Source organism: Stegodyphus dumicola, chromosome 10 (genome assembly GCF_044657685.1).
Source record: "Stegodyphus dumicola isolate Sdum_Otavi_A_Nest chromosome 10, ASM4465768v1".
Lineage (NCBI taxonomy): Eukaryota > Metazoa > Arthropoda > Arachnida > Araneae > Eresidae > Stegodyphus > Stegodyphus dumicola.
Window position 1 is genome coordinate 89,943,191 of NC_140777.1, and position 26,627 is coordinate 89,969,817.

General features: G+C 30.8%; 1 pseudogene across 1 annotated transcript in view; it reads left to right on the forward strand.

The window, feature by feature from the left end:
* The window catches only part of LOC146995020 (cullin-5-like), a 430,616-nt pseudogene that overhangs the window by 141,009 nt on the left and 262,980 nt on the right, over positions 1-26,627 (forward strand). Inside the window, exons 8-14 of the transcript XR_015043473.1 lie at positions 444-551; positions 1,272-1,336; positions 1,482-1,614; positions 8,039-8,170; positions 8,277-8,397; positions 13,869-14,041; positions 18,224-18,385. The product of XR_015043473.1 is annotated as a cullin-5-like (transcript). The remainder of the gene's footprint in view (positions 1-443; positions 552-1,271; positions 1,337-1,481; positions 1,615-8,038; positions 8,171-8,276; positions 8,398-13,868; positions 14,042-18,223; positions 18,386-26,627) is intronic.

Here is a 26,627-nt window from a genome sequence, read left to right on the forward strand (position 1 = left end):
ACTGAACAAAATTTATGCCAAAACAGACTCTAGAATTATACAGCGTGAGTGGAAGAGACTGTGTTTAAACATCTGCTTGAATCAAGGTCATTTTTTATCAGTGGTAACAAAATAATTACAAGAAAATACACTTCAGTTTGAAAATCGAGAGAAATTTACACACGATACAATAGTTTCTTATGATTTGAGACTATGAATTATGCCAAGTCACTTTAAAAAATTTAAAAGGTTATTTATTTTCTCAAGCAACTAGCATTGTGTTTATGTGTGGAAAAAAAAAATCAGAATTATAGATCTTATTTGTGGAGGATATAAATTTTTAAAAGTATTTTGGTGTTTGAAACTGAACCATAAAATAAAGTTCATTTGTTATTATATAGCATCTGTTTTAAATTTCTGTTTATTTATTTACTATTATATTTCTGGTGTGTTTATTTTTACAGGACTTTGAAAAATATGTAGAACAATTATTAAAATTATTTGCAAGGTTTAGCAAGCTAGTCAAGGAAGCATTTAATGACGATCCTAGATTTTTAACATCAAGAGATAAGGTATTGCTCATATTTATGTTATAACTGAGATATTTACCATATAGCATGTTCTAGTTAAAATCAAATTTAACAGAAATATTTCAATGGGAAAAATATATTTATGTATTTCTTAAAAGTAAAAGTAAAAAAAAAAAAAAAAAATGTTCTTGTGGTATTCCTGTAATTTCAGCAAATATTCCATCAGCTTTAACTCATTCACATCGAAGTCACCCGAAACGTCTGACCATTCAGATATAAGCAGGTTGCTCAAATGTCTGAATACATTTCTACCTGGTGCTTTTCTTCATCATGTTAGTGCATGCCGCATTGGTTTCGGGAGTTGTTAAATGACATACCAACCATTCTTTTGAAGCTATTAAGTAGCTCTGTTATTTGAATTGTGCCTTTGCTCTTCTTTATGTATTGTCAATGTTTCACTATTGATGCTTTCAACTGCAGTCGTGTCCCAAGGGAAAACTGCACGCTGGGTGAAACCACACAAGAGAGTAATCGCTTCACTTAAAAAAGTAAGCTATTGCTAATGCTGTAGCATTCTACTTTGAATGGGAAAAGAAAATCCATTCCAACAAAAATTTGTATATACAGGCATTTCAGATGTTTGAGAGAAACAGATTTGGGTCTCTATCGATGCGAAAGAGTTAATATGTGTATAGTAAATAATAATAATAATAATAATAATTAGTATTTTGTTTTATTTGTTTAAGAATATTTCATTCACAGGCTTTTAAGGAAGTTGTTAACGATACATCTGTTTTCTGCTTAGAGTGGTCTACAAAGCAAAAAGTGTAAGATCATATGTGTTTTTCACATAAAATTCATAAATTGTTAATTTTAATGTCACATAAAAATGTACATTTTGAAGTAGCTCTGCTCACTTTGTTAGAAAATGCTATTTAATAATTTCCGAATATTAAATGTTCTTCTCTACAGGATCGGCAACAGAACTCAACCAGAATTTCGCTGTGCCGAGCATTTAGCTAATTATTGTGATGTGCTGCTTAGGAAAACCTCTCTCACCAAAAAATTGACATCAGATGAAGTTGATAAAAAATTAAAAGGAGTGGTATGTATTTATATTTTCTGCTATCAGTAGTTAGGTATAAAATATAATTGACAGATTTAAATGTTTTAAGTTACAGTTCTATGTAATATATATGTATGCATTACATAACTATACCAAATTTTTGTTAGTTAATGTAAAATTTGATGAAAATAATTTTTTTATTTTAAATTAGTACTTAATTTTCAAATTAATGCATGAGATTTGTTTTTTCCCCCATTGGGTGGACACATACTTATTAAGCATTGGTTGAGAATGGCTGAGCATATCACTCATTTAGCTATTTCATCCTCAGAAGTATTGTCCATGGGTATTCAATATTGTACCCCAGTAAAGGGGAATTGACAAACATCCATATCTTCTCCAGGAATCGAATTCAGGTCCTATAATATGGCATTTGCACTGCTAACCACTTTAAAGAACAACAGGGAATAAACTTAAGATTTCATAAAAACTGGAATTCTCTTCTTTTCTTTAATTATTCAATATCTTATGAAAATGCGTTTATTTATTACAGAGGGTGTTTACACATTTTTAGAATAATTTTTGGGCCATTTAATTTATGTTTAAAATGTGAAGAGTATTTTTTTAAATGTTCGATCTGATAGCCTTTTTACTGGACTGTAAGTCTGGGTCATGATTTCTATGATGGAAGGGCTCTTCTGATTTCCATGATAGAAAGACTCTCCATAAAATTTTGGCAGTATTGATCTCCATTCCTGTTCCACTTCTTCCAGGGTTCATCAATTGTGGTGGGTAGCACTTACAAAGAGCTCATTTTGAGACACTAGATACACAGTAGTCCATAGGTCAGGGAACTTTGTTCGAATACGTTAAAAAGGTATATACAGTATGAAGTCCATAATCCGGACTCATCAGGACTTCATCCGGATTAGGGGTTTTTCCGGATCATAAGATCATCAATTTAAATCTGGTAAGATTGCATACAGAAATTACACAATTAAAAATATGAAACTGTAATTTATGAAATAAAGAGCAATTATGATCTAAAGGGTATCAAAATTTACAAAAAAAAGCTTAATATTTATTTGTTTACTGTGTTAAACATTTCTTTCAATGTAAGTTGTTTAAGTTGGTTTGTTTTTTGTGCCAATACTTTCTTTTTAATTCTATAAACAGACATAATTTCTTGTTCAGTTACAAAGTTCCACTGCTCAAGTCCTGTAATTGTTGTGTTGCGAATACCGACTAACTTATCAATTGAAATTTTTTTGTTTTCAATAACCTCTCTGTCACTTTCTTCACTATCAGAAGCGGTATTTTCTGGATCTAGAACCATACTACAGATTTCGCTGTCCATTAATTGATTGATAATTGGGGCATTGTCGTCCCAATGAAAAACTTCTGTTATATCATCTTCATTTATTATCGCTTCTCCACATTTCTTTACAAAATCCAATAACTGGAAAATTTCACCTTTACTTTGCGATGTCCGAATACCTTCAAATTCGCGGCTATGAATGACCATGAAATATGGTAGCTGGCCATAAATTATGCCAAGCATTTTTTAATGTGTCTGGAGACACATCCTCCCAACGTGCATGCGCAAACGAGCAATAACGAGCATGCATAAAGCATACAAAAAAAGTTTTTGGATTTTGAGGTCTGGATTATAGATCATTCCGGATAATGGACGTCCGGATTACGGACTTTGTACTATATGTATATATGATCGGTCTTCATTTTTTCAAGAAATTCTGTGGTACTTTTCAAAGTATGACTTTGTCTTGATAAATTCTTCTTGCTTTGTCTTGATAAATTCTTACGCTTTGAAAGTCACTGGCATAAAGAAATGGAATTTCTATTGTCAATATCGGTCATAAAACTTTCTCTTGATAGTGAATTAATGTTGAAATTTTTTTCTGCTCTTCTTATTTTTATTTTCCTACTGTAAAAGAATCCTGCGGCAATCATAAAGCCATTACAGAAACTTAATTATGCATTGACGGAACTAAGTTTATGGTTTCTTTTTCTCTTCCTTTTCAGTATCAAATAAAACATTTTTTTAGTTGTTGCCATCATTTAGGTAAAACCATGCTTCAGCAAAGGTCGCAATGTATTTTCATTTATGTCCTGCTAAATAGTTTTCATACAGGGTTCTGCAAGCTGTTGTGTCTTGAGCCACATGCCTTGGCGAAAGCTGGTGAACATTATGCTTTTTAGATTTTTTAAAGTTGTAAGTCTTGGTTTGTTGTTTTATTTATTGTTGGTACGGATGTATTTAAAGATTTTACAATTGATTTCTGCATCGTCGGATTTTCTCTGGTTACTAATGATTTAACTATAGAAACAGGAGTATGTACCTTTTTTGAATATTTGCTTGAAGTTTTTTCAATGCAGAAGTAATAATTGACGGTTTTTTTCATGTCCAATGAATAATGTTGCTTATTTTGCTCTTAGAAAATATAATAGCATACATTGCTCTAAGCTTCATAATTACAGAATAAGAATAAACTTGAGAGGCATTAGAAACAGTATGTACCTTTTTTTTGGTATTCATTTGGAACCTTCTTTCCATGTAGAAGGTCCATTGATGGTTTTTCCTTTTCTGAAGAATAATATTGCTTATTTTCCACTTAGAAATTGTAATGTGATTCATTTCACCGTGTTTCTGAATTACGGAATAGGAATATTACTCTTCGGAAAGCGCAAAAACATATTCCTCGGTCCACAATTTGTTTGCAAGCAACGTTTTGAAAGAAAAATTTAAAAAAAAAAAAAAAAAAATCAAACCATTTTTCTCGTTTCAATGAATAATTTGTGGCCTCAAATTTTTACTGCAAAACATTTGTTTTTCTTCAATTCTTTATTTAAATTATTTTGAAAATGTGTAAACACCCTCTTTATTATTCAGTAATGAATATTTAAGTTACCACCAATTAATATTACCATATAATATGATTAATATCTGTTAAAAGTATCAGTTATTGAATTATGTCATCAGTCATTCCTAATTAAATAATTAGAACTAAAACTGGCATGTTTTTTTTTTGGGGGGGGTACTCAAAAACATAATATTGTCCATTTTGCCATTCTGATGAAGTTTTCATTTAATTTTTTAAAAAATAAAAATTTTTTGTGTGATCTGTTTTATAGAAAAAGTAAATATTCAAGAATCAATTATATTACACATAGTTTGGATAATTTTACTGTTATAAAAAATATGCATTAACTTTTATAAAGATAAGAATTTTAAAAAAAATTAAAACTTTTATGTTGGTTGAAAACATGGGAAAAAAGTAGATCCAAAATTGTAAATATTGTCCATTTTGCCATCCTGATGAAGTTTTCATTTCATTGTTTAAAAAATATGAAATTTTTTTTGATCTGTTTTATAGAAAAACTAAATATTCAAGAATCAATTGTATTACACATATTTTGGATAATTTTACTGTTATCAAAAATATGCATTCATTTTTATAGAGATAAGAATTTTTAAAACAATTTAAACTTTTATGTTGGTTGAAAACATATATATAAAAAAAAAGTAGATCCAAAATTGTATGTATTAGATACATTTTGATTCTTCTGTCATATGATCTAAAACTGGTGTCTCCAAACATTTTAGCCAGTAGGCCATATTGGCTCTTTCACAAAGCTACGATCCAGTTAATTCATCATACCACTGTAATGAACAGCATTTATAATGAACAGCATTTATGAGGAACAGCATACATGTTTTTAAATGAGGGAGTGAGATTTTTGTGATTGGATTTATGTGCTATGATCTTATGAAAAGTCTTGTTTTTTAGACATTTATGCAGTTTCACCTAATATAAATTTCTTAAAGCTGTTTTTAAACATTTTCAAAAATATATTTTTGTCCCAGAATATTACAGATTTCTTTATGTACTTTACTTTTCAGTAGTTTTATCTCCCCATTGTCACAATTTATCAGTGTATTTTATTTACACTTTTCTCTGAGGCAAACTTTCTCTCATAAGTATTTTATATTTTGGGTAAGTTTTGTGTGAAAAAAACATCTCCAAGATTAAAATAAATTACTACATAAAAAGAAAAAAAATTAAGTTTTAAATAAAATCACTACTGAAAATTTCTATGAACCGACCTAGCATAGTACTATAAAAGTTAGAAAGATAACACACGAAACCTTTAAGTAAGTGCGAAGTATTGTAATTGTAAAAAATTTAGGATATCATGTTTTAATGAAAATATCCATTTTGACCTCTCTTCAATCTATTTAAATGATTTTTTGTGTACGCACGCACAGAATAAAGAGACTCTTTCCCCCAAAATGGATTTAGGAGAGATTTTTTTCATGATGTCTGTACGTATGTATCTTGCAAAATTCAAAAACAAGTAGTCTTAAATTCTCTATATGGCACTGCTATAACATTTAGTTGTGCACCTCCCTTTTTGATTGCAATCTGCTGCATCAAAAGTCTCTCTCTCTCTATATATGTATATATATACGCACTCTGTTACCTGGCTCGATGAGCTCATTTTTTTTATTCTTATATGTTTGTAAATTGTGCATCTTTTTCCTTTAAAAGTCACTGAATTATGGTGTTCTTGTATTTCGGGTCAGGTTTTTATTACTTTAGTTAATCTGCATGCAATAATTGTAGAATTATCAACAATTTAAAAGTTGTTTAAGTGCTACGAAGCCTAATGAATGTGCCATTTGTTTACAATTTAAACTCTTGCTTTGTTTGAAGTTGTTTTGAGTTTTTATGTATTTTTGCCTTGTCGCAAAGTGAGTGAGAAATATATCTCTAATGGAATTCAAGGAAATAAGTTTAAATGAAATGCAGCAAAAAATGTGTATAATTTAAAGGACATATGAGGAGGTCATGCATGTCCATGTGAGATTTTTTATACATACAGTGTTACAGTATTTCACTCATTGTAAATTTAGAAATGTTTGTATAATATGTTTTACAAAGAATGTGCATGATAGGCAATGTATTTCTGGATTGGCTGTTATACGAAACAGTTATTGCATATTCTATTTGTAATTTAAAATTTTATAACATTATTTTAAAGAAATCCCTAGTGGTCCAGATCGTTAGTGCTCACGGGCCAGATTTGGCCCTCAGGCCATAGTTTGGAGACCCATGATCTAAAAGAGAGCTGACCTAGTCCATGCTACTGGTGGATTGTGATCATGCTTAATCATTAGCCTTACGTATTACATTGTTATTTGTATTTTTCTTATACATCAATCGATAATATCACCTAGTTAAAAGCATATCATCATGTTCTTAACCCTCCAAACATTACAGATTTTGAAGCATTAGAAATTTCAGAGTTTTCCGAAATGTCATAAATATATTTTCTTTCTTATAATTCTAGAATGACTCTCTCACTTTGTACCTCGAATCCTTTCCTTCCAATACACATGCAATCCAAAATTAGATTCATCTGGCAGAAAATTTCAGTTATAATAAGTGGTAAAGCCATCCTTGAATATGGAATTTTACATCCATAACTCTGAAGGGTTAAAATGATTAGACAGCATCTAGAATGAACATTTCACATTTTTTATGCATTGTGTAATGCTCTTCTTTTTGGAAATCACTTTTTATATGCTTAACTTCAATAATTTTTTTAATCTATTTTATGTTTTTCTTCCAACCAGAGCAGTTTATTGTTCCAAGTAAGATTATTCCTTAAGTTCTCTGCAAGTTGTAGGAAAACTGTTGTATGGCTTGCTGTTGAGATTTGTGGAGGAAGCCATTCTTTCCTTCCTAAAACTATTTTGTTTACATTTCCTTTTGATTCATTAATCTGTACAAACCCATGTATACTAACTCTCAATGCTTACTATCTTTTATTTCCAAAAATCATAAGAGGAAAAATATTTAGATCTTATAGATTTATCTCTTTACAAGTTTATAAACTTTTATAAAAAATATGTTTTATGTGTCCATGAAATATCTTTTAATTATGCATATTTTCTGTAATTATTAGAAAAATTATGTTCAATAAAAGTATTGTTTCTGCTAGATTTATGTACTATAATGAAACAATAATAAGTTTGTGTGTTAGCATTCTGATTGTAGGTGTAGGCATCTGTACAGTTAATCCAAATGCTTTATTTAATTGAAATTTTACATGCTGCATATATAAATATTTTTAGGTAGAGTCTTGAAATTTCACTTTTAAGGTTGATGTAGGTAATAAAAAAAGATAATTTTTAAAAGATAATAAAAAATGAAAAGTTTACCAACAGTAAGGCCCCTGCAGGCTAATTTATTAATTAAAGATATTATCAGAACTTAATATTATCAGATTTGTAGAAATGGTTTCCTGGTTTTTAAATATTGATTACTCTGAACTAATATTTGAAGCAGAAAGATGCTTAAAGCCGATTGAAATGATACTGTTGTTAAAATTAAAATTCATATGTACACATGTTCATCTCTCCGATTTATTTCTTCAGCTTTTAGTTTTGAAGTATGTTCAAAATAAGGATATTTTCATGAGGTATTACAAATCTCATCTCACAAGACGTCTCATTCTCGAGTCTTCAGCTGACAGTGAGAAAGACAAAATTATGGTTGAATGGTTAAGAGTAAGTAAAGTTTTAAATTTTTATCTTGATATGAGTTTTATAATATATAAAATTCTGCTTATTATTAACCTTTATTTATTTATTTATTTATCCCCTCACACCAAAGGATGTTGGTATGCCTGCTGATTATGTAAACAAATTAGCAAGGATGTTTCAAGATGTAAACATTAACAAAGATGTTAATCAGCACTTTAAAGATCTTCATTGAAATAGTGGTTCTTGGGTTGGTAAGTTACAAATTTTTGTCACTTTTTTAAGGTGATAAGGTGCTTTATATCCATGCTTCTTAACATTTTATGTGTACTCCTTAGGAATATGTCTGTAATTCGTCTACTTTTTATATGGTTATATAAAATAATAATGTGTATTGTATTAATGGGAATGTTATATATAATTATACCAGTATCCATTTTGAACAATCAGCTATTAAGAATGGTCATTATAGTAATAGGCCTCGTATATTTCAAATAGGTAAAATTTTATTGTTAATTTGTTTCTGGTGAATTTTGGCTCAGGGAGGGAGGAGAAAACAATTACAGACATAATGAGTATTATGCTTAAAATAAACATAAAAAAGTTTGTATCACCAATTTATCATTAATGACATTGAGTTGTCAAACTTAAATGCATTTACTTGAGACATCACTACCAAAATGGGTTAGAGCTTATTTCTTTAGCAACAGACAGCTATAGACGTCCTATTAAGAGATATTCTTGTGGTAGACAGACAGAATGTGCACACACACATGATACGTTTTTTATTTGCACATCTAAAATATGTATATCCAGAAATATATAAAATTTTCATCATGGTAGCTTCTGTAATTTTAACATTCCTATACATTAAAAACTGGCTTATCATTTAATTCTGTTTTATGTATGAAGATACTGTTCAAGAAATAATTTTATTAAACAGTAAGACTGAAAATTTGGTCAGACTTTTTGAATTAATCTTTCTATAATTTTTCATTAAAGAAACATTGATTTTTTTTATATGGCTGGTTAAAAGAGCTAAAGAAAAGAAATGTCTTATTCATTTACTGCTTGTGAATGGTACAGCAATATCAGAAACCCTTGGGATTGGGGCATGACACAGCAGTCAGTTCCCATACATATGATGCCACATTGCTTGTAGCATTACCTACTGTTTGCAAAGTGGCTATCGTTCTGTTTTCTTTAATGGTTTATAGCAGGGGTTCTCAACCAGTGGTACACGTACCACTGGTGGTATGCAAGAGAAAAATAGGGGGTATGCAAAGAAGCTAAGTATTTTTAACTATTAAATTCAAAAATTAAAACCCCAACATCCTAGTTGAGTTTTTTTTCTCTAACACTTGTAAATTTATGCAAGAGTGGTGGTGTAGTAGTATTTTGTAGTGGTGGTACTAAAGGTTTTCAATTTTTGTTTAGATGGTACGCACTCATCAAAAGGTTGAGAACTGCTGGTTTATAGTAGAGACCAGGGGTTGGCCTGTGAGCCAAATCTGACCTGCAGCCTGCTTTAATACAGCCCATAGCTTAATATTGTATTTAAATAAAAAAATTTTAATGCAGCTGCCAGTAATTGGGTTGAGAAGTTCTAAAAAATAACTATTGGGATCACATCTTTGCATTTATAATCTGCCGTTGCCATAGAACAAATGTTGCCAGTTTTCTCAATTTTTCTTTAGTAGTACATGTTGTATTGTTTGTCATGTCTTTTGGTGTTTAGTGATTATCAGCACTCTGTGTTGTTTTATTATTTTCATTTTATTTTACTTATTACCAACTACTCTCATTTCACTCTCAAGACCTTGGAAAAGTGGAGGTAAAAGGTGGAAAGTGAAATTTGATAGTTGTGGTATTAAAGCAGAATGAATATTTGGCTATGAAATTAAATGATAAAGTATTGTGTTTATTGCATAATATAATAGCTCTGTGAAAAGCGTAGTTCCTTCTGTGAAATATATATCCTTACCAAACTAAGCACTCAAAACAATATTTAAAGTTCACAGAAAATGAATGATTGTTAAAACTGGAATGTTTAAAATAGAGTGCTTCATTACAATATGATTTATTTGCAAAATTAAAAATTTATAATGAAGCAGTAAGTAACTTACGAACAACTCATTTATAAGCTGCCAAAAAAGAAAAAAAAAATCGGAAGGCCTTCAGATTTTACTTTACGCCCAAAGAAGCTTTTTTTTAACGTTTTCTGTGTTACCTGTATTTGCTAAATATCATGTTCGTGAAGAACTTGAACCATTAAATTCAGTTTAATGGTTCAAGTTCAATTCAGTTTAATGGCAGTATTGCAAAATAATTTTGAAATGAGTATATCTTTGGAATTTCTGATACACAGTCTCATGCCCTGGAGATAAAATTTTTTCCCCCATACAGTGTTGCCATTGCTTGCTTCGAAATCATTGAGTTTGTTAATACAAAGTTCGTTAAAGTTTTACAAAGTATGAAATAGATAATAAAACAAATTCCAAATTCGGGCTTCCAGATGCCCATATTCAGGTGGAAACTTCTGTTATTCAAAATTTGATGGCTCTAGGTATCGTTGTTTTATCATAGTGCAAGAAACATATATACATTTATGCAAATTCTTCATTATTTAATTTCTTTAAATATAATACAGGGCTCTAATATTTTGTGGTAGCAATTTGAAAAGTAAACTGACTTCAACGTAAAAGGCCAAAAGGCTAATGCCCTGTGGGATAAAAAGAGATAAAAAAGATAAGAAAAAGGAAAAAAAAATATGTTTTGATGATGAATTTATTAAATCATGTTTGTTTGTGATAGCTGAAGAAATGTGCCCAGAGGAAATGCATTTGTTTTGATCTGCCAGCCATTCGACGAGAACTGTTAAAAGAGTTGAGCACATTATTAACTGCATTAATAGTCAATTAAAAGACAAAGCAAAAATTTTCATTTTTGTTGGCTGTTGATGTATTGAAAGACTTTAGTGACACAACCAGATTGCTGCTGTTTATTCAAGGAATCAATATTGAGGTGACCTAAGAATTAGCTTCTGTGAATGATCTGCATGGAACAATTACTGGGAAAGATATCTTCAGGGAAGTTGAGAAAACACTAACACAGTTTGTAGTGAAATGAGTTAAAATGTATCACAATTGATGTAGGATGGGAAAGTATTAGTTGGATAATTGTGAAGAAGCTAAATGTTAAACATATCTGGGTAAAATCCTTGTATTATTTATTTGCGTACTGTTTGCGAGAAACACTTCAATCTGTCATGTCTCATTGAACTAGTTGTGTAAGCTATTTTATTCACTTTCATCATCAGTTTCATGATTTTTTTATTAAAGCTAACAAAGTGAAAGGTTATGATTTGCTCTACCATACAGTAGTTTGATGTGTTAGCAATGGAAAATTTTTTTTTGAGACTTTTGAAATAATTGAAATTTTTCGAAATGAGAAAAAGTGTCCAACCACTATTATAGAACATTGAATAACTATAGAAATTATGATTTCTTACAGATATCGTGGGATAGTTTAACAAATTTAACTTCAAATTACAAGGAAAGGCTTGTAATTTAAAGTTAAATTTATTAATTTAACTGTTTGTTATTTTTTCTAATTTAAGTTAAATTTGTTATTCATTTCACGTATGGCCCAACAGCGGCCGAGCGGTAAAGTCGCTGAACACTGGTAGTTCGGTCCAAGGTTCGAATCCCGCGAACGGGCTGGCTGCATGGGTGTTCTTGTGGTTTTCTCCATATATAATGTATATACGAGCCAATCTACCCTTAGAAAGTCCTCCATGAAGGTATCCCTCTCCTTAGGCAGCCCTAGTGTGCTTATATTAGCCCTAGTGTGCTTTACCATAATTAAATACAACACAATACACCATTTCACCTATGAGCATAACTGCTATGCTCACATGTGAAATGAATTCTGTCTGTCTTATTGCTGAAAAATCACGTTAAATGAGTTTAATTGTTTTCCATACTGTAAAAGTGTGAAATCTCCATTCCCCCAAAATTTGTGACAGGTACATTTTGTGAACATAAGTTACAACAATGTTTTTTGGATCTTTTGCAAGCGCAAAGACATCTCCATATTTTAAAATCCATTTGCTTGTGCAACTGAGGACCTTCAAATGCAAGTGATTGATCTGCAGAATGATGATATGCTAAAAATGATGGTTGAAGAAATGGATCTAACTCAGTTATATAAATACCTTTCAGATGATAAATATGATCATAGGGAAACAGACTTCAGTACTGAAGATCCCGAGTTCAAATCCTGAAGAAGGCATGGATGGAAATTATCTGTCTTCTCATAGAAGGTAACAGTGTCTGCCTATTAGATGCCTCCGTAATAAAATGACCACCACTTCTGGCCTTAGTAGTGGCAAAACCCTAAAAATGGCTCGTACCCGCCATTAAAAAAAAAGAGAAAATCATATTAATGTCAATTTATATCTGTATTTGGGATTACTTACCAATGTGAAAGGAAATTTTCAAAAATGAAGTGTGTATAGTCGCAGCTCAGATCATTATTAACAGTTGGCAGTACTAACTTGGAAGTACTAACTTCGAACTTCAATATGATAAAGTATTATCTTGAAAAAAACAATTGTATTCATCACATTAGTATAAAATTTTAACTTATTCCATTATATATTTATTAATAAACAAAATTATTTTATTTATTTATGAATTTTTTTAGGGGGGTGGTGTAAATATTAGCAAAATGTGCATAACTATAAAAATATCACTTCCTAAAAAATGTTTTAAACTTTTTTTTTGAAGCCTACCCAGCCCAAAATTTTTGTGATCTGGCCCCTTGTTTTTTTTTGAAAGTTTGCCAATCTCTGGTATAGATTGTAATAGTTCAATGAACAATGTGCATGGATTCATGAATGGTGTGCATCCATCTTTTCTGATGAATCATGATTTTTCATACAGCCGCATGATAGTCATGTTTGTATTGGAACTGATTGTTGGAGTCATTTTACATTATCATATCAACTGAGCACCTGTAATTATGGTATGGGATGTGCTACAAGTCCCATTTGCATCTGTTATACATACCTAGTACTTTTTTTAGCCAATATTACATTGAAGAGATGTTAGAGCTTCCAATAGACCTAAATGTTGAGATCACTTGTGGAGTCAGCTACCAGCAAAGTAATATGTGATTGCATGCTTCACACATTTTGTGACATTGTTTCAACAGATAGCATTTTCCATATCTTTTTTAGGCAGTATGTTCAGGATATTTTTATGGATTTAAAACATCTGCTCTGTCATTGGCCAGAGGCTTGGGCAAAAATAACCACTAATAACTACAGCAGATGGACTTTGGCAAAGTGTTAATGCTTCATGGATGCAATATCTTTAGTTGATACCCAGATTTAACTCCACTGTATGCCAAGTCACATAGCAGCAGTTATTGCTACCCATAATGATTATTCACAGTACTGAACTTTAGGTGTTCTGAAATGCCAAACAGCATGCAAGTTTAATCATATCATCCATGTAATTAATTTATAAAATAAATATGAGTTTTTATTTTATATACATTATGTCACTTTCAAATCCAGCAGTTTATTTTTGTGCCTTTTTTCATGAGTTAGTTCCTGATATCAATTTATTCCACTTGTTTTCTTTATTAATAATTTTTTAAAAATATTTTTTTATAATTTTTTGTATTATTGTTCTTTTCTTCATAATACATTTTATAGGTTCTTTCAATGTGAAAATTCTTAATGCTGGTGCTTGGGCTAGAGGAAGTGAACGGATACAAGTATCATTGCCTCTAGAATTTGAAGATTTTATTCCTGAAGTAGAAGAATTTTATAGACAAAAACACAGTGGTCGTAAACTTCAGTGGTATCATCACATGTCAAATGGCACTGTAAGACTTTATTTTTTCTCCTAGTTGTATATATACAACTTTCTCACATTTACTCTGATTAGGAACAGGGATTCTAAAACTTATTTAGTTTTGTACCACATAAATAAGAATAATATATATATATATATATATACACCATTATGTACCAACATAAATATGAGAAAGTTACATATTATGTACCAGTATATGGGCCACTTTGTATTCATTTTGACCATTCATTTAAATCTTTTGTGTAAAAATTTTGCTATAAAAATAATGTAATATACCATAGTTTTTGATAAATCCTGCTTTAGAATATTGCTATTATACCAAGACTGTGCATAAATTAGAACAATATATTAGTCATAACATGTGTTACTTTTAAAATTTGTCAAGTCTATCGACTATTAAAATATGAAAATAACAAATAATGGTATTTTAGCATATAAATATATTATAATATATTGGAGAGTTCAGACTATCTTCCATAACTGTTAATATTCAGAATGATAATTAATTCTTGTTGGTAAGTGAATAAGCACAAATGCAAGTATCATAACAGAATAATTTTATAAATGTAACTTACAGAATGTGAATTTAGAAAAACCTACATATAACAATTTACTTTACATTACAATTAACGATTTACTTAAGATTATAAAGTCACAGTGATGGTCATAAATAGCATTATGGAGAAATATCTTTTTAATTGTATTATTGCATTGGCAGAACTCAAGTCATATTGATGGTAATAAGTAGCATTGTGGAGAAAGTTAAACTTCCTAGTGTTCTTGCTTTGGCAGAGAGAAGATTCAATCTTCTGTCATGTGTGAATGATAATTTTACTGAGAAGTCTCCCATACCAACACCTCCTAGAACTAACTCAAGGCCACGGCGCGTTTCCCAAGAGGAGGTGTGACGTCAGTGTCAGTAGGGATTGTATTTCATTTAACTCTCCCCACCCAGGACTGTGGTGGGTGGATTTCTGGAGTTTTGACGGTCACTTGGTCAGAAATCGTCCATAAGAACAGTCGACATTTTCTTTCTTTTTTCAGATATTTCTATATTATAAGTATTCCACTTTATTATTTGTTTTTCAAATTTTTGATATGGTTTACACATGCTGTGTACCTAACTGTAAAGGGAAATATCCAAATGGTCCAAAAGTACAGGTTTCTTTTTTCCGAAAGAGAAAGAATTCTTAAATAAATGAATAAAGGCGATTCATAGAAGCAATTTCAAGCCAAAAATATTTTCGAAGGTAAGTTGCATTTTTTTTTTTTTCCCTTTAATGAATAAGTTTATACTTATCTGTGCTTTAAAAAGTGCTTCTGTGTTAAGTATGTTATAATTATCATAAACTAAAGCGAGTACATACATTTATAGAAAGTAAACATATTTAATCTTATTGTAAGTCTAATAGTGATTATATAAGTATGATGATTAATTTAATTTATAGCAGATAGTACTGTTTATCATCATGCTAATCGTTCAATCTATAGCAGATTGCATTCTTTATCGTCATGCTAGTCAATTTGTAGTAAATAGCATCATTTACCAAGTTAAGTAAATTAAACAAATGTGTGACTTAAAAGTAGGATTAGATTAAATGTAGGATTAATAAAAATTCAAAATGGTAAATACATTTTGTATGTTGCAAAATGCTTGCATTTAAATATCTCGATACATTTGTCACAGGAACAGCGTATTTATTAAAATCCGAAGACCTTGAAAAATCTTGATAATATATCTGTAACTAATACCAATTTTGTTTCTGATGTTAATGCGAAAAAATACGCTATTTAAATTTTTGTGAGTTCATGCCTGATATTCTTAAAATTCACTTAATATAACATAAATCATTAAATATGAAGTTTTACAAAATCTTGTATTTAATTCTAGTTTAGATAATTAAATCCGATTATAACAATCTTTGCATGCAAGTGTTTCGTATTTTTTGTAAGTAAATAATTAAATTTATGCAACACTTTATTTGACAAAAGAATTTTCTATCTAATTAGACATTATTCTTCAAAACTAGTACCTGTTTCACTTTATACAATTAATAGATAAGTATGATTTTCTTTCTATTAGTCGTGAATAAACATTAACTTATATTATTTAGTAGAATAAACAAACCAAAATATGAATTTTTACCTGCTACAGGGAATGTATGCATTTCTATATATTTGCACGTATTAAAATTTACGAAATTCTGAGTTTCATTTATTTTTTGTCAAAGGTATTCATTATGTATTCCCTCTTCATTTACTTGTATAGTGCAATATCAATGCAACTTTTCTATGTGTATATGTTAAAGTTCATGAAATTTTTTTATTGTGTTTTGATTTTTAAATTTAATTACTTCATATATATATATATTAAAAATCCTAAAATTCTCTTTCTTCACCCCAAATATATTATTTTAAATTGTATATTTTGTATAGCAGTATGTCGAAGCAATTTTTTTTTTCCCAAAGAAATCGAATATATTGTCATACATATATACGCATGCATATACATACGTATGGAAATAAAAATGTATGGCATCATATTTCATAAAGACTACAATTTAAGTTCTTTCTAAAGATAGAAATGTAGTCTTTATGAAATATTATGCCATACATTTTTATTTGATGAAATGCAGTCTGTGATAAAAAAAAAAAAAAAGCAATATTTATTGTTTCCCGTTTACAGACAGTTTTGAATAATTTTGAATTGACTGTAAAGACAATTTCGATGATTTTCTTCTTTTCCTTTATTGGAACAATCCTTCCTCTTTTTAGTTGACTGATTGAAAATAAACATATACATGTTATCTAAAGTATTTCTGTATAAATTGTTTCGAATTGTAATGTATAATTTAGTGCATCCTAAGGGCATTATATGTTAGTAATTTTATTCGGCAGTAATAATGCAATGATAGTTGTGTTTTTCATTTGTTGTGTTCTACATTCCAGTTTAGGATTTGTTACATTTGCCTTCCACACAATAGTGCTAAATCATGTTATAAAATTTCCCTGTAAAGATCAGAGGTTAGCTATTTAGATCTATATCAGACCTCTATCAGAGATTTGATATTTGCCATTTAAAATGCAAAATAATATGCAATTCTCTCTGTGCACCTAATGTCTCAAATAATTATAAAAACTTATTTAAATCATTGCAAGCTTAGCGTTATTTGTTTCAAACATGAGTATTTATTATTATTCGGCAACATATGTCAAAAATAAGATATATTACTTATACTTATCAAAGATGTTTATTAGTCAAGGCATAAATTGTTGTAAGTATAATTAATATGACCCTTGACCAATAAACATCTCTGATTAATTATATTTGTTTTCAACTAATGATTTTATGTTGCTACATGATTCCAGGTAAATTAGCTTCATAATTTAAATCAGTTAGAATTTATCTCAATTTTTTAGGATCTATATCCTGCCTTCATGTCTTAAATTGTCTTTCTGTTTAATTATTGCGTAAAAATAAAATTCCGATTCATTAAGTGTGAAGTTTCTTTCGTTAACAAGAGTTTCTCAGCGCTTAAATTTAGTAACATCAGTAATAACTTTTAATGGAATTAAAATTTCTGGTTATTCGTATCAAAAACATTCTAAAAATAAAAATCTCGGTTCTTCACATTCTAATGAAAGCAAGGTATTTTCCAGATTTATAAACGATGAGAATTAAATATAAAAATTTCAATTTTTATATAAGCCTTTCAAATGGATATTTAAGAAGGCACCCTTAAAGTTGGCGAGGACGAAAGTATCCCTACTGCAGTGACGTCACGAACTGCGCGCCCGTGGCCTTGAGTTAGTTCTAGGAGGTGTTGCCCATACTCATTTTATTCTCATTATTGGTTAAGTTTCACATATTGAATCCTTAAAGTCTTATGATTCTGTTATGGAAAACTGATTTTATATCTTTAATTTGTTAGAAATTTTACAGAAAAGTGTTACTTATTTCAAATGAGATGTTCCCACTTGGAAAATAGATAGATCCCATTATAACATAAAAGACACCCATCAAGATAATATTCCATTTGAAAAATGCTGTTGAAATCTTGAATTAAAATTTTAAAAGCAAAAATTTGTCTTTAAAAATCATTAAAAACATCATCAGAATGTTTTTCCTGTATTTCTATTATTATCAGTGAACTTCTTTTGTTCCTTATTTTATTTTATTTATTTTAAATAGATCACTTTTAACAATGCTCTTGGAAAGTTTGATTTAGATGTAACTGCATTCCAAATGGCAGTTCTGTTTGCTTGCAATCAACGACCGCATGACAGAATAACATTTGAAAATCTACGATTGGCTACAGAACTTTCTGACGCTGAATTAAGAAGAACGTTATGGGTAGGTTTTATTCGTTTTTATTGCTTTTTTTTAATTTACTCATTTTCTTAAGTTTTGAAAATGGATGGATATAGGTTTATTAGTTAACACTACTGAACATAAATATATTTCCATCAATTAAAATCTACAACCACATGAGATTTTCATTAATTAAAGTGCACGTGAGAAAAAACTGTTAGAAAAATAAAAATTATATAAAAAAATATAAAATTATATAAAAAATTTTCCTATAAAATTTTAATAATCTTAAAGCTTTTTTTCTTAATTTGAAATGAGGACAACTTCTCTTGTTATTGTGTATCACTTTCATTAATAAGATTCATTCAGAGTATAAATTGATATTTATAGATTAATTAGTAAATGTGTAATTATAATCTATGTGCAGGTATGGTAGAATCACTTAAAACATTATTAGTATTGTTATATCAAGCTTGGATTTGATATTTGTAATGCAAAATGTTATTAAGAGACATACTTCTATACTTTACCCTTCATTTTTTCATATCTATTAGTGCTGATTCTGAAATGTATTAAAACTTGAGTGTAGTATTTGATTTGTTAATTTGATTCCTTAACTTTGTAATGAGTATTAATATATGATTTTTCTAAATTTTATTTTTAACTTTGAAAACAGAAATGCAAAAAGAAAGGATATCTCAATGCTTAGAAAAAAGAGTTCAGGGTGATTTTCTGAAACCAGCTTCTGTATATAACTCTGTTAATTTATACTTGTTAATATGGCAAGTAATGCCATTGAGGATGAAAAATACAGTCTGAATAAGAAATTATCTGTTTGCATATTGCTGAGAAGTAAGATTTAAAATTCAACACACTGACTATGATAAAAGTTGCATTGAGAGAAAGAAGGGGGAAAAAAAGTAGTTGTACTTTTGAAAATAAATTCCAAATTTAAAGAATAATATTAAGGAATTACATGAAACTATACTGAAGAACAAGCTGAAATACTGAAATATACATATACCTGCAAAGTACAAAAATATTAAATAATTCATTGAAAATATGTTGTTAAAAATGATAGTACTTGAGTAAGTTAAAAATGGTGGCCAGTTTATTTTGCTCTCATATTAACTCTTCAGATTGTTGATGTGTAATAATGAATGAGTCAATGCAAATGAATATAACTGAAGAATAAAGATGGATCTGCATAGATAAAATTAGACAGGACTATCATAATAACATGATATTCATTAATTTACAGAGTTATTTCTGTAAACATTTCGCTTAAAGGTATTTCTATAATAAGTAAATAAACATTTGTACTAGTTTTTTAGGAGAAAAATGAGAATATTAGGCATTTAAAATTAAGTATTAGAGAAGTTTATTTCACTAGCCCAGTAACTCTAACCAGTAACCCAGTCAAAGTCAGCAAAATTTATTGCAAATATCCAGACTAAGGTAATTTGATAGATGAAATATAACTTGTTGTAAACATTTCCTTAAATTCAGTATGACGAATTTTGTTTATAAAATGAAAATCATTGATGTATGTGGTATTTGAATATTTTTGTTTGCATTTCTGAGTTTCCTGATATTGTTCTGACTATTATTATTGTAATAATATCACAGTATCACAGTGATAGTAACTGTCAAATTGTGACAACTTATCTGTTGCACTGAGAGTTTATGAAATCTCACGTGTACACTGAAAATGAAAGGCATTTATGAGGAGGGATTAGGAAGAAGTAAGGAACTAATGTTTGTTAGCAAAAGAAATCATAATTGTTTTGAATATTTTGTAAAGTAATTAATTGAACTTTATGAATTGGTTTGACAAACTCTGTTATTTTCAATTAATCATAAAATAAGCAAAGTATCAAAGACAATCATCATTTGTTAAAAATCATTGTCTCTAGATGAATATTTATAAATATCAATATATGCTAGGCATTATTGTTAGATTGTGAAAAATGAAGAATGAGATATATATTGATGCAGAGTTGTTGCTTTGTAGGTCTATTGTGGATGTGGGAGCAATTGCTATGTTGAATCTTCCCCTGTGTAGAAATTTCATGCATTCAAATGCATGCTACTGAATTCATGCATTATGTTTAGATCTTGTCACTGCAATGGCTGTCATTTATGTGTTAAAAAGACAGCGACATAATCTGCATGGATTTGGTGATTAAATCTCATTTCTTTCTCTTTTTCTTTTCTGCATTTATTGAAGCTTGACTTGATCCAAGAGACCGCAGTAGTAGGTTGCGTTGATGGTCTGACGTCCGTGTAAGAAATCTACCAGTAGGACACCCCTTCAATCCCCAAAACCATGGCCAACATTTTCCCCGCAGACATCGAGTTTTGGTTCGTACTTGCATGCTTTGATTCGGGGGTGTAATGATGCACCCATGTCTCATCACTGGTGGCAATTTTATGCAAAGCTTCCCCTTCTTCAAAACGAGTTCGAAGCAGTTGAGAAATGCAAACTCTTGTGGCTTTTTGATCATCATTCAGCAACCTTTGGAACCCAATGTGCTGAGATTTTTCTGAAGCCCAAATGCTTTCTGATGATTGATTGGGCACTTTCATAGCTGACACCAAGTTCTTCCGAAATTTGAAGCGATGGGAAACGTCGATCCCATTCGCTAAGCTCACGAACACGTGCAATGTTTTCATTAGTCACACTCGTGCGAGGATGACGGGGATGTGCTTGATTCGCAACACGTTCACGGCCTTGCTTAAATTGGTTGCACCAAACCTTCACTTTTGACCATGAAAGCGTAGCTTCCTCGAACTGGGCAAGCAGTCTGCGGTAAATTTCGGCTGGTTTCATGTTTTCACAGACGAACAGAGAACTTTATAATTATGTTTTCACAGAGAAACTTTATAATTATGTGTTGCTCCAGAGAGATGGGCACACTCATTGTAAGGGCACTTAAGCACTGGACAAGCTGGCTGATGTGGTTTCCCTACTCTAGGTATCCCCACCTAACGACTACAAATGCCCAATCACACACAAATACCCTTCCCCACTCTCAGCCAATAAAGGCTCATTTATATATGATCGACCTGCATACCTCATTAATTCTTTTAGAGTTGATCGATTTATTTATACACTTTGTGTCGCCACCATTTATTGCTCTATTAAGTGAAATAAGACCAGACATAAAGAACAACGTTGTTGGATAAAAATTAAATGTGCCAGAGGTCATACAGCACGACAGTGTCATCAAGAGGCTTGCGGGGAATCTGCATTGCCTTACAGAACCATAGCAAGATGGGTGAAAGCATTCAATGAAGAACGCCAAAACGTGGCAGACATGCTGCGGCCAGGTCGTCCGAGTGTCAGCGATGCAGACGTGCAAGCTGTTGACGCACTAGTGGACAGTGATTGCCGCCAAACGGTTCATCAGCTGGCTGGACAAACAGGATTAGCGCATATGACTGTGTTGCACATTCTGAAGGAATGCCTGTCCATAAGAAAAATTGCTTCACGATGGGTTCCACATCACTTGACGGAAATGCAGAAATGGCTATGATACAATGCTGCCAGAACCCACCTGGAGCGCTATGAGCGCAAAGGAGATGCTTTTTTACGGCATGTCATTACGCTGGATGAGACTTGGGCGCGATCGTACCAGCCAGAACTGAAACGCCAATCAAACGAATGGTGTCATCACAGGTCACCACGACATTCGAAATTTCGTCAGAACCCCAGCAATGTGAAAGTTATGGTGATTATCATGTTCAACTGTGATGGTGTCATTCTAACACATACCGTTCCCCCACAGCAGACCGTCACTGCGCAGTATTACTGCTCATTTTTGGATCACAATCTCCGACCAGCTTTGAGAAAAAAACGGCGACACTTTCTGCAGAACGCTCCTCTCATTTTGCGTGACAATGCTTGGCCGCATGCAGCGCAAGCTGTGACTGATTTGTTCAAGCGATGGGGCTGGGAAGTGCTTTACCATCCGCCATACTCCCCAGATCTAAGCCCATGTGACTATGGCTTAATTCCTAAGGTGAAGGAACCACTTCGTGGCACTTGCTTCCAAACTGTTCCTGAGATTCTTGCGGCAGTAAACCGGTCCATTCAAACTATTAACAAAACAGGCGCTGCTACAGGTATTCTGCGACTTCCACATCGTTGGAAACGGGTTGTACACAATGCTGGCGACTATATTGAAGGACTGTAAAACATGGTGACATGAATCACTTTTGTATTCCTTGTAAATAAATAGTTGCCACTATTAAAGTTCCAACCCTCATATTATTTTAATCTGGTTGATTAAAATCACTGTATATTGGAGTTTTGTTACTGGTTTAATTCCCAGTGGAACAGGATGTGTAAGCTTTTACATTGTTTTCTCCATGTGTAGTAAAATATGTGCGAATTTCCTTTAAATTTGTTCATGTTAATATGTCTTCTAACCTGGAGTAAATGATGTTTTATTATGATTAAGCATTTATTTGTCTGCTTTTCTAGATTAGTGCATAAAAATATTTAACTGATTAAAAATGATAGCTTCCTTTCTTATTATGTATATGAAATTAAATTGAAAACTACTTATTTTATGTTCCATAAAGATTATCCATCATGGTCTACAATACTGGCACAACTTGAAAAATAACAAGCTTTGAGTTGTGACCATTTTCAGTATTGTAAAATTATCTTTGCAGCAGCACTGGCACATATTTTAGCTCAATACTGTTATAATAAATGACAGCAATGTGTATGTGTTGCATTCCTTGGTATCAAACATATCAAAATTTTACTGCATAAATATTTATCATGGCACTGTATACTTCAACGACATTTCTGTATCAAAAGTAAGAGAGCAATCACAGGATTACTTCGTTTTGAAGATTTCTTTTAAAGAAATAGATTTTGAAGGTGAAAAGACAGCAGGTGTAGGAAAAATCTCCAGTCCTTTCAGGAAGCATTATTGGAAAAACTTATTATAAACTACTTGCAAGAATATATGGAGATTATCTATGGAGAAATTTGACAGTCTATACTGTTTTATAGCCAGCAGTGCAATAGGAAGTTCTTCTTTAGCATTTTGCAGCAATCTAAAATTTTAACAATAAAAATGCATTCTATTTTGATACTTATGTAGGCTGCTGTTGGAAAATCGTTCACTCTTTTATATCCTGTTTACTGATGTAGAACTAAAACCAAGGAAAACCCAATCAAGAACCAAGGAAAATATTAAGAATGCCATTTTGTAATTTTGTAACACCTGTCACAATATGGTAACATTATTAATAAAATTCAGTTTATTGTTTTCGAATTTTGTGTATGAGCCATGAACTTCGAGAACAATTCAATATAATATTAAAAAATTTGATAAAAATTTTTTTACTAACATTATTTCATAAAAAATTTGATAATTTTTTTAAATTTTATGATCTTTTAGTAATGCTTATTTCTTAATCTGACAATTAAGTGTACGATTCTTGCATTTCAGAACCAAGGAAAACTTTAGGCATGCTTATCTCAATACTTCATGTTTTGAGTTGTACTAATATTGCAGCTCATGAATGATACATAGCTATATTAAGCAGCAGCTTTGTTAATAATATTTATCTGTAGACCTAACATAGCTCTATATTTTTACAATATGACTTTAAAGAAGTTTAGAAGTATTTTTTAATAATATCCATTTTTGTATAGATATAATGCTATTGCTATTTTATATCTATAAGGTGAACTTAAAGGGCAATTTTTCATTTATCTCCTCCCTGAATATAAACATTACAGTGTTGTATTAGCAAATTAACTTTCAAAATAATAATTATTGATATATGTGTTATGTGAAATTAGTAACACAACAACCTTGAGTCCGGAGTAGAGTTATATACAAGATTTCAATTGATTTCGAGGGCAAACAAATACAGGTCCCTCTTTGTGAGGAGCAAAGAAATCTGCAGGACTGGAAAGCAGTGGGCATAATTTTACAGTGGACATTTATACTCCACAGTGTTATTAATGTTATTTCTAATAGCAGAATGTCTTCTCTGATGGCAAGCAGAAAATTTTGTAAAGGCTTTGACCACGAGAGAAAATCCTGGGTCAATGGAAACTGATCTCAAATAATTGAGTTCATTAGCAGACAAAGGTTCTGCAGAACAAAATTTGAAAGCATGAAATGTATAATAGTAAAAAGAAGCCATTTTTTGCTTAGCCAGGTGACATGGTTTTAGCATAGGGCAGTAAACAAACAGAAATCCTGGATCAATGCAAACTGATCTCAAATAATTGAGTTTATTAGCAAGCAGAGCTTCTGAAGAACAAACTTCATGAACATGAAATACATAATAGTAAAAAGAAGCCATTTTTTCTTAGCTAAGTGACAGGGTTTAGCAGGGGGGTGAACAAATATAAAAGTGTTTAGTAAACAGTAGTGTCAAAATCAGATTCATTGCGAATTATAAGAATATCAAAGAAGGGAAGGGAGTTGTTAGATTAAAAAGTGAACTAGATAGCTGGATCAATCAAATTCATAACAGATAAAATTTGGGATAAATCTTCTTTATTACCATGAAAAAGTGTGAAAGTGTCGTCTATGTACAAATCCAGAAATGAAAAGAAAATTTCTGAAATAATCTCACTTCAAAATAGTGCGCGTAAATGTCAACAAGTACAGGGCTGAGAGAATTACCCATGGCTCTCTCAATTTGGTGATAATATTAACTTTGGAAAACAAAGTGTTTTGTATTCAAAGAGATTTTTACTAAGAGAAATTAACTCTTCAATTTTAGTGTGTGTAAAATGGAATTCTTGAAGCCTGATTTCAAGACAATTTGTGCTCCTTTGACTGAAACATAAGTAAACAGTGATTTCACATCAAAGGAAACTACAATGGAATGCAGGAGAGAAAAATCTTTAAGTATCTCAATGACTTCAAAAGAACTTTTTACAGTGTGAATATTATTAGAAAGTAATGGAGAAAATCTGGAAACTAAATATTTAGCCAAAGGATGCTGTTCCTTAAATGGAAACAATAGGTCAAGACGGAACTCCAATTTTATGGACTTTGGGAAGAGTATGGAACCTAGCACTGTTAGCAATAGGTGGAATAAAAGATTTTTTTAAATTGAATTGGGATGATAGGAGAAGACTGAACAACTGTTTTTACTTTTGTGAGATCAGAATTTGAAAGAATTTTGGCTTTCATTTATCAGTTTTGAGACTCTGTATGTGTTTTTGTCCATAACAATAATCTGTTAGTTCTTATCAGCTTTAAAAATTATAATGTTAGCATTAGAGTGAATTTCACTTAAGGCCTTCATTTTCTTTCGCTTAAGATTTGAAACAAATGATCTGTTATTAAAATCCATGTTGTGAGTAATTGAGTATTGGATTGTGTCCTTCTGTGTTTCTGAAGTTTTAGAGAATTTAAAAGTTTTTTCAATAGCAGTGATGATTTGAGGAGTTGAAGGTTTAGATGTTTTTTAAAAGTTGAAGTTATATTTTAATATTTTCATATTATCTTCTGAAAGATTAATATTAGAGATATTAATGATGGGATTAGGATTTGCAGTGGGAAGGTTAAAAAGGTGGGTGGGACTAGCTGATAGGGGTGAAAGCTTTTGGAATTTAGAAACAAGGACACTTTTATGGCCTAGACAAGTGGTATCAGTTCTAGATCAAGATTTACAATCAAAAGAAGGGAAATTAAAAGTAGAATTGGCAGTTTTTAAATGAAGGTAATATAATCCAAATTCAATTTTAGCCAAACCTGAGTTTCTTATCATGTAATGAAGAGCTGACAGTTTGAATTTATGCATAATTTTTGTATTGTGAACAGAAGATTTAAGACTACATTTGACTTGTATAAATTTGGGAATGATACAAACTTGTATAATTTAGCACATGTAATTGTAAATTTGCACATGTGCAAACTTGTGTATATTTCAGAGTGAATTGTTCAGAAAGCTTCTTCAATTGGTAAATTAGATTTTCTTGAAACTCCATAAACTGAAAGATTTTTCCCCCTCTGTGTTCCATTACGGTTCAATGTCACTGCTTAACTACTATTCCAGTTGAAGGAATACTAAATTGTCTTTGAAACTAGGCTTTGAGAATTCCTTTCACAGTTACTGAAACCAAGAGTTAATTTCTGTTACTAAAATCTCAAGAGTTCAACGAACTTTTTTTCCAAAGTGATTATTATCGCCAAATTCAGCAATTAGCTATGGGCAATCCCCTCAGTCTTGTACTTGCTAATATTTACATGCACTATTCTGAAGTCAGATTATTTCAGAAACTACCTTT